The sequence below is a fragment of the Pteropus medius genome, unplaced genomic scaffold, assembly GCF_902729225.1.
Source record: "Pteropus medius unplaced genomic scaffold, Ma_sr-lr_union100, whole genome shotgun sequence".
Taxonomy (NCBI): domain Eukaryota; kingdom Metazoa; phylum Chordata; class Mammalia; order Chiroptera; family Pteropodidae; genus Pteropus; species Pteropus medius.
Genome location: NW_024340849.1, coordinates 23,074,819 through 23,088,103, shown reverse-complemented (window position 1 = coordinate 23,088,103; position 13,285 = coordinate 23,074,819).

The window sequence follows — 13,285 nt, the reverse complement described above, 5'->3', positions numbered from 1 at the left end:
GACAGAGGATGCTCAAGGCTGACCCAAGAGCATCACAAACTGAAAACCAAAGACTCTGACCTTCTGACTCATCATGGCCACTGGCTTGGGACCTTCACACAGCTTTCTGCACTGCCAGTCAACAAAGCTTGCTTTAGAGACACTAGGACTGTCATCCCTTCGCTCTGTCATGACTCTGTACTTCCCCTCTCTGTGTGTTGCGTGAAGTGTGTTACCCTGCATAGGTAGCTGATTGATTTATCTGAAAAGGTTCCACTCAATAAACCTGGCATTGTGGAAAGACACAAACGCGTTCAAGGGTGTTACTTAGGTAGCCGCTTTCCTTGCTCGCGATAATAATAGAATATAATAAATGGTATAATAGGAAATTTTAGAAGGTACAGAAAGTTTATACACATACGTAGGCACACCAGCAGCCGAGTATGGGTCATGAATTTAAAAAAATTTCTGTGCATTTAAAAAATTTTTTTATTAGTTTCAAGAATTTTTTTAAAGACCTGTGCATTTTATGTTCAAACAATTTTTTCTTTATTTTCCCAAAATATACGTTCATCAAATGGGACTCATCCTTTCTACCTGCAGAAAAAAAAAATAGAAAATTAAAATTTTATAAAAGCATGTGACCCATGTCAAGTCCTGATGACTTCACCTGTAATAAAGTGTCTATTAATATGGATGAGTTAAAAGTGATCCAGTTAATCGGTTTGAGACATGATGAAAATCTATCAGAGCAGAAAAAACTAACTATGCTTTCAAAAGCCAAGAACAATTAAATCTTCACAAGGAAAATGTCCAAGGAAATTTCACAACTATGGGCAAGTGAAGGTGAGGCGACTCAAAGATATTGTTCACTTAATTCGCTGCCATCAAGGGAGTGTTTCTTGTGATGGGGGTGGAGCTGCCAGCCTGCCTTCTTTTCTCCATTATGCTTGTTACTAAAGAGACAAAAGCCTTTTGTTTCTTCCAATCCCAACTTCTCCCAAGGGTATGTATATATGTAGTTAACAAAAGAGCATTGTTCTGCTTGGTGCCTTGAGAGATTTTGTACAGAGGTTAGAATATTGTCTTTAACTGCTTGTTATGATCCATTAATGGATTTTGAAATCAATAGTGTTGCAATCCATGTATAAGGAAACAGAATAGACTGGACTAGAATCTATAGTATCAACGCACCTTTTACCTAAAAGGAGTGATTTGTGACTTTTTGTTTCATTTCTATGTGTGCATGCATTTGTTCTGAATCACAGTGTTGAGCATGTTTCTTACATTGTATTGAAAAAAAAAAATGTTTGAGTGCCCTGAATGAAATGGTGAGGCTCATATTCTCATTTTGCCTCAGGAAGAGAGTTTCCATGGGTTTAAAATAGTAGACACAGGTCATTGTGTGCAAGTAATTTTATAACACGCTTCTCCACAAAATGGCGGCACTTTTGTCATTTCAGCTTTCTGCAAATGTCTTCACAAGGGACCTAACGTGAGGGTGCCTCATTCCAAATATTCTCATCTGCAGAAAGAGTGCCCCTTGGTAATCCTCTAGATGAGCTTTAGTTTTTAGTATATCTGTTTGCTTCAAGGCAGTAGTCCTAGTTTGTATCTCATCTCAGCTTTCTTACACCATTTTCCTCAATATATCTTTGCTTCATGTTTTGATATCTTCAAGCGACCATCTTCAAACTACTTGTCATGAGAAACTAGTTCGTGTTTTATAATAACAGGGTTTGAAAAACATTAAACGTTCAATCAACTCAAGTATAGTATGCCTAGTGCTGAGACATGTGATGTAGGATATATTAAAACCTTAATGTTTCTCTGTCAAGAAATATACAATTTAGAAGAGGGAAAACATAAAAAATGATCTTTAAGGAATATAAGACATTAGGTAATTAAGGACTAAATTGTATGGGTGTTATAGATGACAAGAATTATAGTAGTTCAGGGGGTTATATTATTATTATTATTACTATTATTATTATTAGTTCAGAGGAGAAAGTGGTCTACAAAGACTAGAGTAGAAAGTAGTCCAGGGAACATTTTAAGATGGGTACAAAACTAGATCCGATCAGGAATGTTCCAAGATGGATTAATTGAGGATTTTTCCTTCCTCTGGGAAGTCCAGGGAAAATAGAACACTGAGAGTTTTGATGACATGAAAATGATAAAGATAATGGTAATTCTAGAGCATGGGGTAAATTTTGGAAGGCAGGCTTGACTGAGATTCGCCCCGGTAGAGCTCTGGGCATCCAGGGGGACAGTCCGAGGGGCCTCAGGAGGGTGGAAGGCCATGAAACATGAAGGTGAGAGAGTGTTAAAGATAATTCAGTGCAGTTGAAACTTTTCCCACACCAGCACATAGTAACTGATACTAAAGCAAAATGGAGAAAAGTCATAAGTTAAGAAGAACTGGGGGAAAGGACTTGTTCTCCAGGAAGAGAGAATACTACAGATTACTTGAGACTACCAACATTATGCTCTAATAACATCTTTTAACTAAAAGCTACATAGACTTTATGTACTTGGAAAGGCTGTTCTCTATCAGAAACTGCTTAGCCAAAGGATAAAAACTAGCACAAAGATCAAAGGACCTTTCTTCTTTCTCCTTTTTAATTGACTTTTCACATGTGTAAAGAGAGGTCTAATAATTCAATAAAATTTGGCTTAGTCTCCTGCTAACTGTTGCAGTCTGTGAGGAATTGATCTCAGTAATTAAGAGATTGGATATACTCATGTGTTGAAAAATTAGTTGTTAAAATCTAGAAGTAGGCAGAAAGGATGGTATATCAGCATCATGTTGTCAGTGAGGTCACAGGCATTGTCTACATTTTTTCTCTACCATCTTTAACATGTGCCTTTATTCTCACATTGCTCCAAGTATTGCTGCTGGAGCACCAGTCATCATGTCAGTATTCCAAGTAGGATAATAGAGAAAGAGGGGGCTTAGCAAAAGGTCAAAGGCAAATGCTAACTATCTGGAACAGATAATCTCTAAGTTTTCTTCCAACCCTTCGAGTCTAAAGGCAATACAGTGCCAATGCAACAGAAAGAATATTCTAATATTGATAGAAAGTAAATAAAACACTCTCTGTACGCTTAGCACTATTATAAAGATGTAAACATTTTGTTAGAAGAAATCCTAGACAATATATATACTTAGATATTAGTATTTAGAAAAGTATGGATTACATCATCATTATAATTACTATTATTACTATTAACATTTAAAAAGTGTTTTATTTGACATAAGAACTAGGAGAAACACTTTACATTAATTTTCTCTTATAAATAACTCTTATTTGAGGATGAGACAAGTATTATTATGCCTAAATATGGATGAAGAAACTGAGATTTAAAGAACCTGCCTAAAGTCACACAGCTAGTATATAATAAGACCAGAATTTGAATCTGTTAACAACAAATGCATTTAATTCAATATCTTCTAAAAAGAGAGAATATTAATGTACAAAATTTTAACTGCTTCTTTGCAACTTCCATAATTGGGGATGGAATTGGCAAAGAAGGAATTTTTTAGCTAGAATCTCTACCTGTGTCCATTAGAAAAATAGCATTCTTTCTTATTTGTAGTGGTTTCAGTGAGACACTAAAAAGTGGCTGCTAATTACCAAACTAATTTAACAACAAAACATTTGCTTTAACATCTTCTATAGCAACCAAACTGGAACTCTAGACATTCCCTTAAATTAACAATCTTTCCTGTCTTGCCAGAATGCCAAAAGCAGCTCTGAAAAATCTCTAATAAGAAATGTCAAAAGATTCTATAGTGATGAATCTTGAGCTCACCAAATAAAAGAAAACAGAGCTATTTGGTTAAAGAAAACTTTTTACAACATTGATAAAGAAAAATTAACATGAAGCTTAAAGCATGAAAAGAGAAGTTAATTTTTCTTATTAATATAAACTATATCTTATTTTTCCATACAATCTTTATGAAGATTAAACTATTCCATTAGTATTCCTCTAGTGAATAAGATTACTGCTTTTATACTAACTCATAGACATCATTTCCATTAAATTGCATAACTGTGGAGCTACATAATCTTTCCATTGTATTCTCCCAACTAAATATGTTCTTCAGTCAGATGCTACTGAATAAAAGGCATATATGAATAAATAAAAAGTGAGCCAGGCAATAGTCATCAATAGATTCTGTAGAAAACAACATGACAGAATGAAAAAGAAAGCTAAACTGGAAAACGAAAGAAAAACAAAGCAATAGAGAAAAAATATAGATAGAACAAGAGTGAGAATGAGGGGGTTAGAGGCCAAGAAAAGAGGAAGATAAGGAGGAGTATAGAAGAAGGAAGAGAAGGAAGGAGGGAGGGAGGCAAGGGAAGGGGTCGGGGAGACTTTCTGATTTTAAATCAATCCCAAATACAAAATTTAAAAAGCAAGAGTTCAGTGAAGAGTTAGACGGCACCACACTCTATCAATATTTCTTCTCTCTCATTCATGTTTCTTCCTCAGCTACCCACATAAACCACAGTGATGCCATGTCTCTGGTGTAGGACACTGAGACAAGGAAAACAAAATAAGCCACTACAATGTATGACAAATTATATAGTAAGTTTCTTATCATGGTTAAGAAATAATTACTAGATATCATTGGACCAGTTACATAAACTCTGTGGGCCTTCCCCTTATGCGCCTTCCTTCCCTGTGTATTAAATGAGGACAATGGACTAAGTAAATATAAAGACTATTTTTAGCTTTAAGACTGTAAGTTATTTTTAATATTTCTATCTCTATCATCTCTATCTCCATCATTTCTATCTCTATCTCTCTCTAAGAAAATCCTCGCAAAGAAACAGACATCCTTGTAAGACACTCAGTCTTTGGATGCCTATGATATTCTACTTAGTCGTTTATTCCTCTCATCCCCCAGGTTTGATTCAGAGCCTTCTGGCAGAGCATGCTACATTAACAGATCAGGAATGACTTAAATAAGATGACTATATAGGAAAGTTTGCCTTCGGCACCTCTTCGTTACTCTTTGCTACTCACAAATTCAGCTATTGCATCCTTCCTCCTCCTTCTTGGAGCCTCCCTCATTCCCCTGAGTTTCTGTTTACGCGTGGAACATCTTATCCCTGTCTGCACATCTCTATAACTGGACTTTCACAGGCACTTTTACTCCCATAGGACCCTGCCATTCACTAGTTGAACAGCTGATATCACATAATCCTATAATCTCATCACTGTGAATGTACCAAGCTTGTAAATTAGCTCATTCCTACATCTTTTACATGAATATAGATGAACCTAGACTTGTACTCTTATTTTGATATTTTGGGATTGTTTGCTGGTATCAAAGAGTCAGAGCACACAACTGAAACTGAGGGTGTTCCAAGTTTTCTTGAAAAGAATCAATTACACAACTGTCAGTCATCTTGGGAAGAGTTTAACATCGGACCAGAAAATGAGGATGTAGCGGGAATGAGACTTAAACATTTTCTTCATTGAAACTAGTTTTGTTAAACTAGGCATTAAAACTTTGATGTTATGATGAAAAGTGTTTGAAAAACACTGTTAAAAATCTACTTCCTAGATTTTTATATTTTGACATAAATACTGAATGGATTCACGATTTATATAAGAGACTTCCAGAAAGCCCAGTTCTACCCTTCACTTAAAATGATCTTCCAAGCTGGCCAGATATGTAGTCTAATATAAATCTATTCTATCATAATAAATGTATAGTATACCATGAGTGTTCGTTAAAATTCTTAGGCCAAATTAACTTTGAACCAGAAAAGCAAAGGGAGGCTTTCCAAACCTAGCTTGCTAGGGAAACAGACTTCTATTAAACATGTGTTGTGGATGTAACTAAGTTATCTTAAATTTAAATTTATATGGCATTATATGCAATGTTTACTTAATTTCTTATTTAAGTAGGCATAATGCAATGTTATTTCTGAGTCATTATTTACTACCTTCAATTTTACTCTAATAATGTTGGCAGGAACTCCTGAAATCTATAGGTTATATTTGTATGAAATAGCTATATACAGATTTTCAAAATCCCTTTTGACTAACATTCTCTGTCTCCTTTCTTATAATCAGGTATAATTTTGATTTGTTCTATGTTCTTCTCTGAACCTATTTCAACTCTTTCAATTGCTGCATTTCATCTATTGCAGACATGCAAATTTAGTGGCAAGTAGTTATGCTTGGGTACAAGTAGTATCATGAACAAGTTTTGAGCCACTGAATGGGGGCATGCTTACTGATACATGCTTTGTGACTTCTTTTTTTTGTTCACTCATTAATGTTTTAGATTTTAATTTCTTAGATCTGTTTGAAGTCTGTGTATTTAAAAATTGCTAGATAACTAAATTCCAGTTTGTTAAGACAGCTAGAAGTCAAAAGATAGAAGCTTGCTGTGGGATCATGATTTCATGACAGATAAGATGGCTTTTGCCATTATTGCTAATAAGGCACACTTTCGCTTTTATGTCATTCTCTGCCTGACAAATTAATAACTGTTTCTTTTGCTATATTCTTCATTATCTACTGCCTTTCTCTTTTATAGAAATGTTGAACAGCTTTTACTCCAGCCAGCACTTGATTAAAAGTCATTGAGATATATTCAATGAATAACATACTGAGTATAATTAACTTTAAAAAAAAAAACAAAACTATTTTTAATCTTACATAGGACAGAGTATTGTGTCAGTAGAAGAGGAAGATGTGTGTGTACCTGTCGACAGATGGTCTTGGTAGCATAACTTAATTCTGACTTTAATGTTAAGTTTTGATTAATTAAAGGATTTTTGTTTGGATAACAAATTATTCCTCTCAAGTTTCAGGTTAAGGTTTGAAACAGCTTGCTGATTATTTGTCTTTTCAAAGCAGAGAGTCGTTAAGATCCAAATTAACTGCCATATGCTGGATTTCTTTGTTTCAAAACTGTTAAAAATGTATTTCAAGAGATGAATGGCCTGGTCAAGGACTCTGGGGCAAGTTAGTCGATGTTATTTGAGGACGCTCATGCTCTGTCATCTATCTCAGAAGAAAGAATGGTCTTGTTACAATAAGGTGACAATCAGGGACATAACAATAAAGAAAGTAGTGTAGGTTTTATAAGGAATCTTTTCTCTGGTTATCTGTAGTATGAACCACAGTCACTGGAATGATGGTAAATCAAGCACTAAGTTCCTGATAGGGTGGTAGAAGATCAATTTCGTCTGTTTCTTAAGATGAGCTAGGTTATCACTGCCACAATTTAGCATCATTTTCTGCTGTACATCTTCTCACTTGGATCAGATTGTTTGCCATTTCAACAAATGACTTGACACCACTGAAGCAACTATGGGATATTTGCTGCAAATAGAGACAGACCCAGAGAATAGCAAAAGGAAGGAGTTAGTATATTCTTCTAAGTAAGTCTGTATACATAGGTTTTCAAGGCCTAGGGGATGGAGAGAAAAAAAATTACAGGCTGGGAAAGAGAATTCAAGCTGACTTAAACATAAAACACATTTCAAGATGGATAGCACAGAATAAATAACACTAAAGGCCTTTGTTGGACTGCAAAAGGAAATTGAGGGGCAAGAAAGTACGAGTTTGAGTTTAAAGTATTATATTCCTAGAGTTATTTTTTTTCCCAGCCATTTTAGCCCATCGAAGATTTTCACACTTTATTTGCACAAAAGGCAGCATTTGTGATTCCCATGACCTGTATGCCTGATCCTGTTTTGGCCACAATTGAAGTGTTCCTTTCCTATAACCTATTTCTTCGTGAACAAAGTTCTCAAAAACACTAATCTGCTTCTGAGGTCAGATCTCCCAAATGCTAAGAGATTGCCATGGAAATCTGAACTTCACCAGCCTAGATGTCCACTACTGTGGCACCAAAGACTAAAAAAGGACTTCGGGTGCCAATATAGGCCCATATAGGAATGTAATGTTTGCGAGTATTTATTCAATGCTCACTCTTCTTGGAACACCATTACAAGCACTTTTCTGTATTAACTCACTTAATTCAAATTTAATTTGAAATTCCAAATTCTTATTACTTGTTTCTAATTTTTTTGGACCCCTACTTTTCTCTAATAGACAGAATTGATTGATTAACAGGAAGGGATGGGGGAAGGACATCAGTACTGACTTTCAGATAAAGGAATGGCTTTAAAAGTGTGTGCTTGTGGGGAAGGGACAGTAGGTGGGTTTTAACCTGCCTGACTATAGTGTGGAATCCGGTTCATAGAACAGACAGTAGTGTGAAGTTAGAGTCACAGAACAGTGTTAGAGTCTGAAACAGGAAACCAAGACTTAATGCCAGCTTTCCAACTGTGACTGTATTTGTGGCCTCAGAAAAACTGTTCATTTTATGGATCTTAGACCCCTGACCTAAATCTGAAAAATAAGACTGGTATAAATTGTTTTTAAGGTTGCTTTTAGCTTTAGCATCTGGTAATTATGATTTTAACATGTGATAAATTCTTAAGTGCAGAACCGTAAACAAAAGATTTCACTGTGGAGCTGAAGACCTAGGAAGAGAGTATGAACAGAGCCATTTAAACACAGAAGGGCATGTTATATTTGATTTTCCAGTAGCCTCAGGTAGCTAGTTTCTGGGCTTTCAATCAGTAAGAACTAGAAGCCTCTAAGTGACTTTCAATCTAATCAGTCTTTGAAGTCAAACTAAATTTTTTTCTATACATTTATTATTCTGAGCCAGAGGCAATGAATTTTACGTAAAACTCTCGCACTATGAATATTCATTGTAGAATAAAATTATAAAGACTCTTCAAAATGAATAATTATAATTACATTAGTGAGAAAAAGTTAAAAAAAAAGTCTGCAAAATTTTGAGTTCAGAAAAAGTTTACATGTTTAACATTGTGAGGTATGAGTAATTGGTAATGGTGGTGCCAGTCCTGCCTACCATAAAGGGTTATCACGAAGATCAAATTAGCTAATGTACTTGAAATAATTATTATATTTTAAATTAGAAGAGCTTCAAGGTATCAGTTGAAGGCTTCTTTCACTTCCAAGCTTAGGAGCAGATTTTTAGTTAGAGGTGCAAAATTGATCTCACATATTTGAAATCCTGGCAAACTAAGCATTAAATAGGCAGGAGCCCAAGACATTGTCCTACGTTAAATGTATTTCCCTCATGCTTTCTAATAACTGACCTGTCCTTCATCTTAACAAAATGTAAATATCCTATGGAAAATTTATTTTCTTTCTAAATTACTTAGATAATCAGATCAATCCCATGAGACAGATAGTAATAATGAATGTTTAAGATTTTAATAAAAATTAAGGAATGGGAAATTTTAGGAGTATTTTTGGTAAGTAGGCAGTGTGAAGAAATTTGGTTTCTTGAAGACCAGAGAAAGGAAGCAGATGATGATGAAAGGGTCTCAGAATGAGATGAGAGAATAATGGAGACAAACTGAGTAAATGAATGTGGCCTAGATTTACAGTGGCTTCTGGTGGATATTATAACCTTAGAGTTCTTTTTAAATGAGTTAAAGACTAGTTTGAAAACCTGGGAGACTTAGCTTTCCCAGTTCCACCCTATTATCTTTATCTTGTAACAAGATGTAGAAAACAAAACAGAGAAAGGGAAGAATTATATGGATTTGTCTGAAATTCTTTATTTTCATTTATAGGCAAGATGTGCTAGTGTGCAGCCACAAGCTTCGGTGAGCAAATCAGATTATTCTATTTTATAAAATTCAGTAGCAAATACTGTACAACCAGTCTATGGATTGGCAGGCAAAAGAGGACCTCAGTCATTCCAGGGATTTCCTGGTGTCTCGCCCAGTTTCAAGGAGATATCAGTAGTTGTGCTGGTGGTATTCTCTGTCGTAGAGACACACAGGCTGCAGCAAAGATAGCAGCATCCCAGGCTACTGCCCCCGCCCCCACCCCCCAGGCTTATCTTGTGTCATGCTTGGGCCAGCCTTGGACTCTGGGACTCTGGTTTGCCTTCCTAAACTCTAAAATGCCTGTGGGCATTTCTGCCTCCTCAGCAGAGCTGCCAGGAGGAAAATAGGCCATTCCTCATACCAGCTCCTCTATCAGCTCCAGATGTCTCTTCCTAGTCTAAAGAAAAGAATCTCATTAGGTTTTTGTTTTGTTTTTTTTTAAGGCAGTCTGTCCACACGTGAGAATCTCATATTTTCTCTAAAGGTCTTTGGCTTTTTGAAAGCCAAAGCAGGTGGCTTTAACTTTCTATTTTAACACTTGCTGTCCTTTGAGAAAAAGAAGTACAAGGCCATGTGCCTACTGCAATAAGGGAACTGTGAAGGGAAAAAATAAGTGAGAAAAAATTAATTAAAATATCTCGCCATCCATGATGCCTACACCCTTAAAAATATTATTTGAGTCTAGACAGACAATAATAGCGATTCCTATTCACCAGTAGGTGGAGCTATACTCTCTCAAATAAGTGAATGAGGCTTTTGGGACAAAAAATAAAGACTAAACATTATATGGAATTACTATTTGTCAGGCACAAGTCCAAACATTTTGCATATATTGTCGCTATACACCAAAATACACTATTAAGAGAGTAATGTTATGCCCGTTTTATAGATGAACAAACCAAGGTTCAGGGTGGTTGAATAACTTGCCCAAGTTCCCACAGGTTGGAAGTACAGATGCTCAGTCAGAACCCAGAGAATCACAACTCCCAAAATAGAATGCATATGCTTCTTTATATTCCTCTTCATCTCTAGTAAAGGGATTTCTCTTTCTTCCCTTTTCCCTCTATCCAGCATTTACGAGCAGTAAATAATTAAATACAATTTTTAAGTCCTTTGCCATGTGTTAACCTTCGGACAGAACAGAAACAATCATTATATTCTGCTTGTCTTCGCTTTGCTCGCAGACAACTGTTTTTTTTAATGAGCAATGTCCTTTCATCTTTGCAATGCTTTTCTCATGCAGTCCCTCTATCCATAAATCATCCTTTGCTCCTCATTAAAAAGATACTTGCCCTCCGAGTACAGCTCCACAGTCCCACACTCTGTAAAGTCAATCTCCTCCCATTCTACTCTGAGTCATATTCTCATGTTAGTTTTCTTATACTTCCATTACACCGATGATCATTTTTAAATTGTAATATATTTAATTATGTGCCACACAATGTACATTTCTTGAGGCAAAGGTATCACAATGTACATTTCTTGAGGTAAAGGTATCACAATGTACATTTCTTGAGGTAAAGGTATCACATAACTTCATTTTACATCCTAGTACCTAATACTATCTTAACAAGCAATAGGTACTCCATGTATGCTTTCTTCTTTTTTTTTTTTTTTAACGAATTAGCCATTTTTATGGGGATATACAGGGAAGGAAAAAAAAAAAGATCAGTGTCTCCTGCTGTTGGAATTGTTAAGCTTTGGAAGGGGCTTGTAGCACATGTTTTGAATTTATACTCTTCTTGCCTTTTTCTAAATAGAAGCAGCTGTCCCTTAAATTTAAGACAGAAACTTGGTCTGAAAAGCGATACTTGCTCTGTTCCTGCAGATGTCTCCAGAAACAGCTTGTATGGGTGCAGATGCACCTGACAGTGAATATTAAAGGTTTGGCCTGCTTCACTTCTCATTTTCACAAAGAATAATATTTAAATAAATTTTGTCTTATCAAATAATCATATCATCTCTACTTTACTAAATACCACAATTTCTTTAACAGACTGCTTTCAGGGAATTACCAAATGAGAAAGTGGTCAAGGGTAAGGGGTCAGACTTCCTTTCTCCAGACTACTAGCCTCCAACTACAACTCAGCTAGTCAGCCCAAACCCAATTCTTCAGCTCCTGTTTACTTAGAAGGTGCTATTCAAATAGGTCTGGCTAAGTTTTCCTCTGAATTAGCAAACTCACAAACTCATGGCATCCAAATGCTGATGTAGGCTTGCTGAACTTGGTAGTCTCAACTTTAGACTTTGTTTTTAGCTGAAAACACTTTGGTTGTTTAATTAGAATAAAGTTTTTGCTAGGTGAATGTTGGAAGCAATGACACTATTATCAGATCACTCTGCATTTAGGAACATTTCTGTTGAGATCTCATTTTCACACAAGGATCACTACAAAACAGAAAAGTTATTATTTTCATTTTAATTACCCCTCAAGGGACAGGTTTCATCAGGACTCACAATGAATCTTTTTAGCATGGGCTCATGATTAGGTTAAAAAAATAGAGTGTGATATGTTAATACTGAGATTCTAGACTTATTTTTAAGATACCACTTTCATTTTGATGGTTATTATACTCATTGCCACAGCTCTTGATGCAGTCACCAATGACTTCCACAAAACTAAATCATATGGGCATTAATCATTCTAAATCTTATTTGATCTCTCAGTAGCAGTTGATACTGTTAAACACCCCTCCCATCTTGCTGTCTGTGACACCCTATCTTCGTCCTATTCTTATGCTCTAAGATGGAGCCCTAAAGAGATTTCAACATTTAAAGGTCTGATAGAGGAGAATGAGACCACAAAGAATATCAAAGGGATCCTCTTTTCTTTCCAGGCTATTTCATCATGCCCATAACTTTTTGATTTGCGCTCAATATATCAATTTCTTTCGAATTTACATATACATATAGCCATATCAGTCCTCTGTGGTCTAGATCCACATATCTACCTGCCTACTCAATTTCCCCAGTATATGTCTCCAACTACCTCAAAACCTGACCAAAGTGAATTTATGATCTATAGCATTCCTCAAGCCTATTCTCCAGTCTATCATTTTTCAGTCCTTATCCACCCATATTTAATCAAATCACAAAATTGCAATTTATTTCACGAACAGCTCTTGACTCTAACTACTTGGCTTTACTTAGGTTCTATACCCTAAAAAGTTCCAATTCTTTCCCATTTGGATCATTATGCGAGCCTCCTAAAGGGACTACCTATATCACATAATCCATTCATTAACCATTTTACACTAGATAGTCAGAATCATATTTTAACAGTATTTATTCAGTAATTACTTACAGTAAGGGAAAAGGTTGGATTCTATTCTGATTTGTGCAGAGATGATCAGGTGTTTTAAGGGAAGAATGAGGGAGAGAGGAGAGGGTGGAGCTCAGTAGAGTCAGAGAGGTGGAACTGCTAAGGGGGTGGTCAGTGTCAATGTGATCAGATCGGCCATGTCTGTGTCTGTTAGCCAGTAGTATGGAAGTTAGGATTCTACACTCCAATAGAGATGGGGAGACGGAGGCCTTCTCTGTCCTGGTGTTTACATTTCAAAGGAATGGTTCTCTGGTGCTTGAGAGGGACACTCCTAAGTTATAAGAGATAC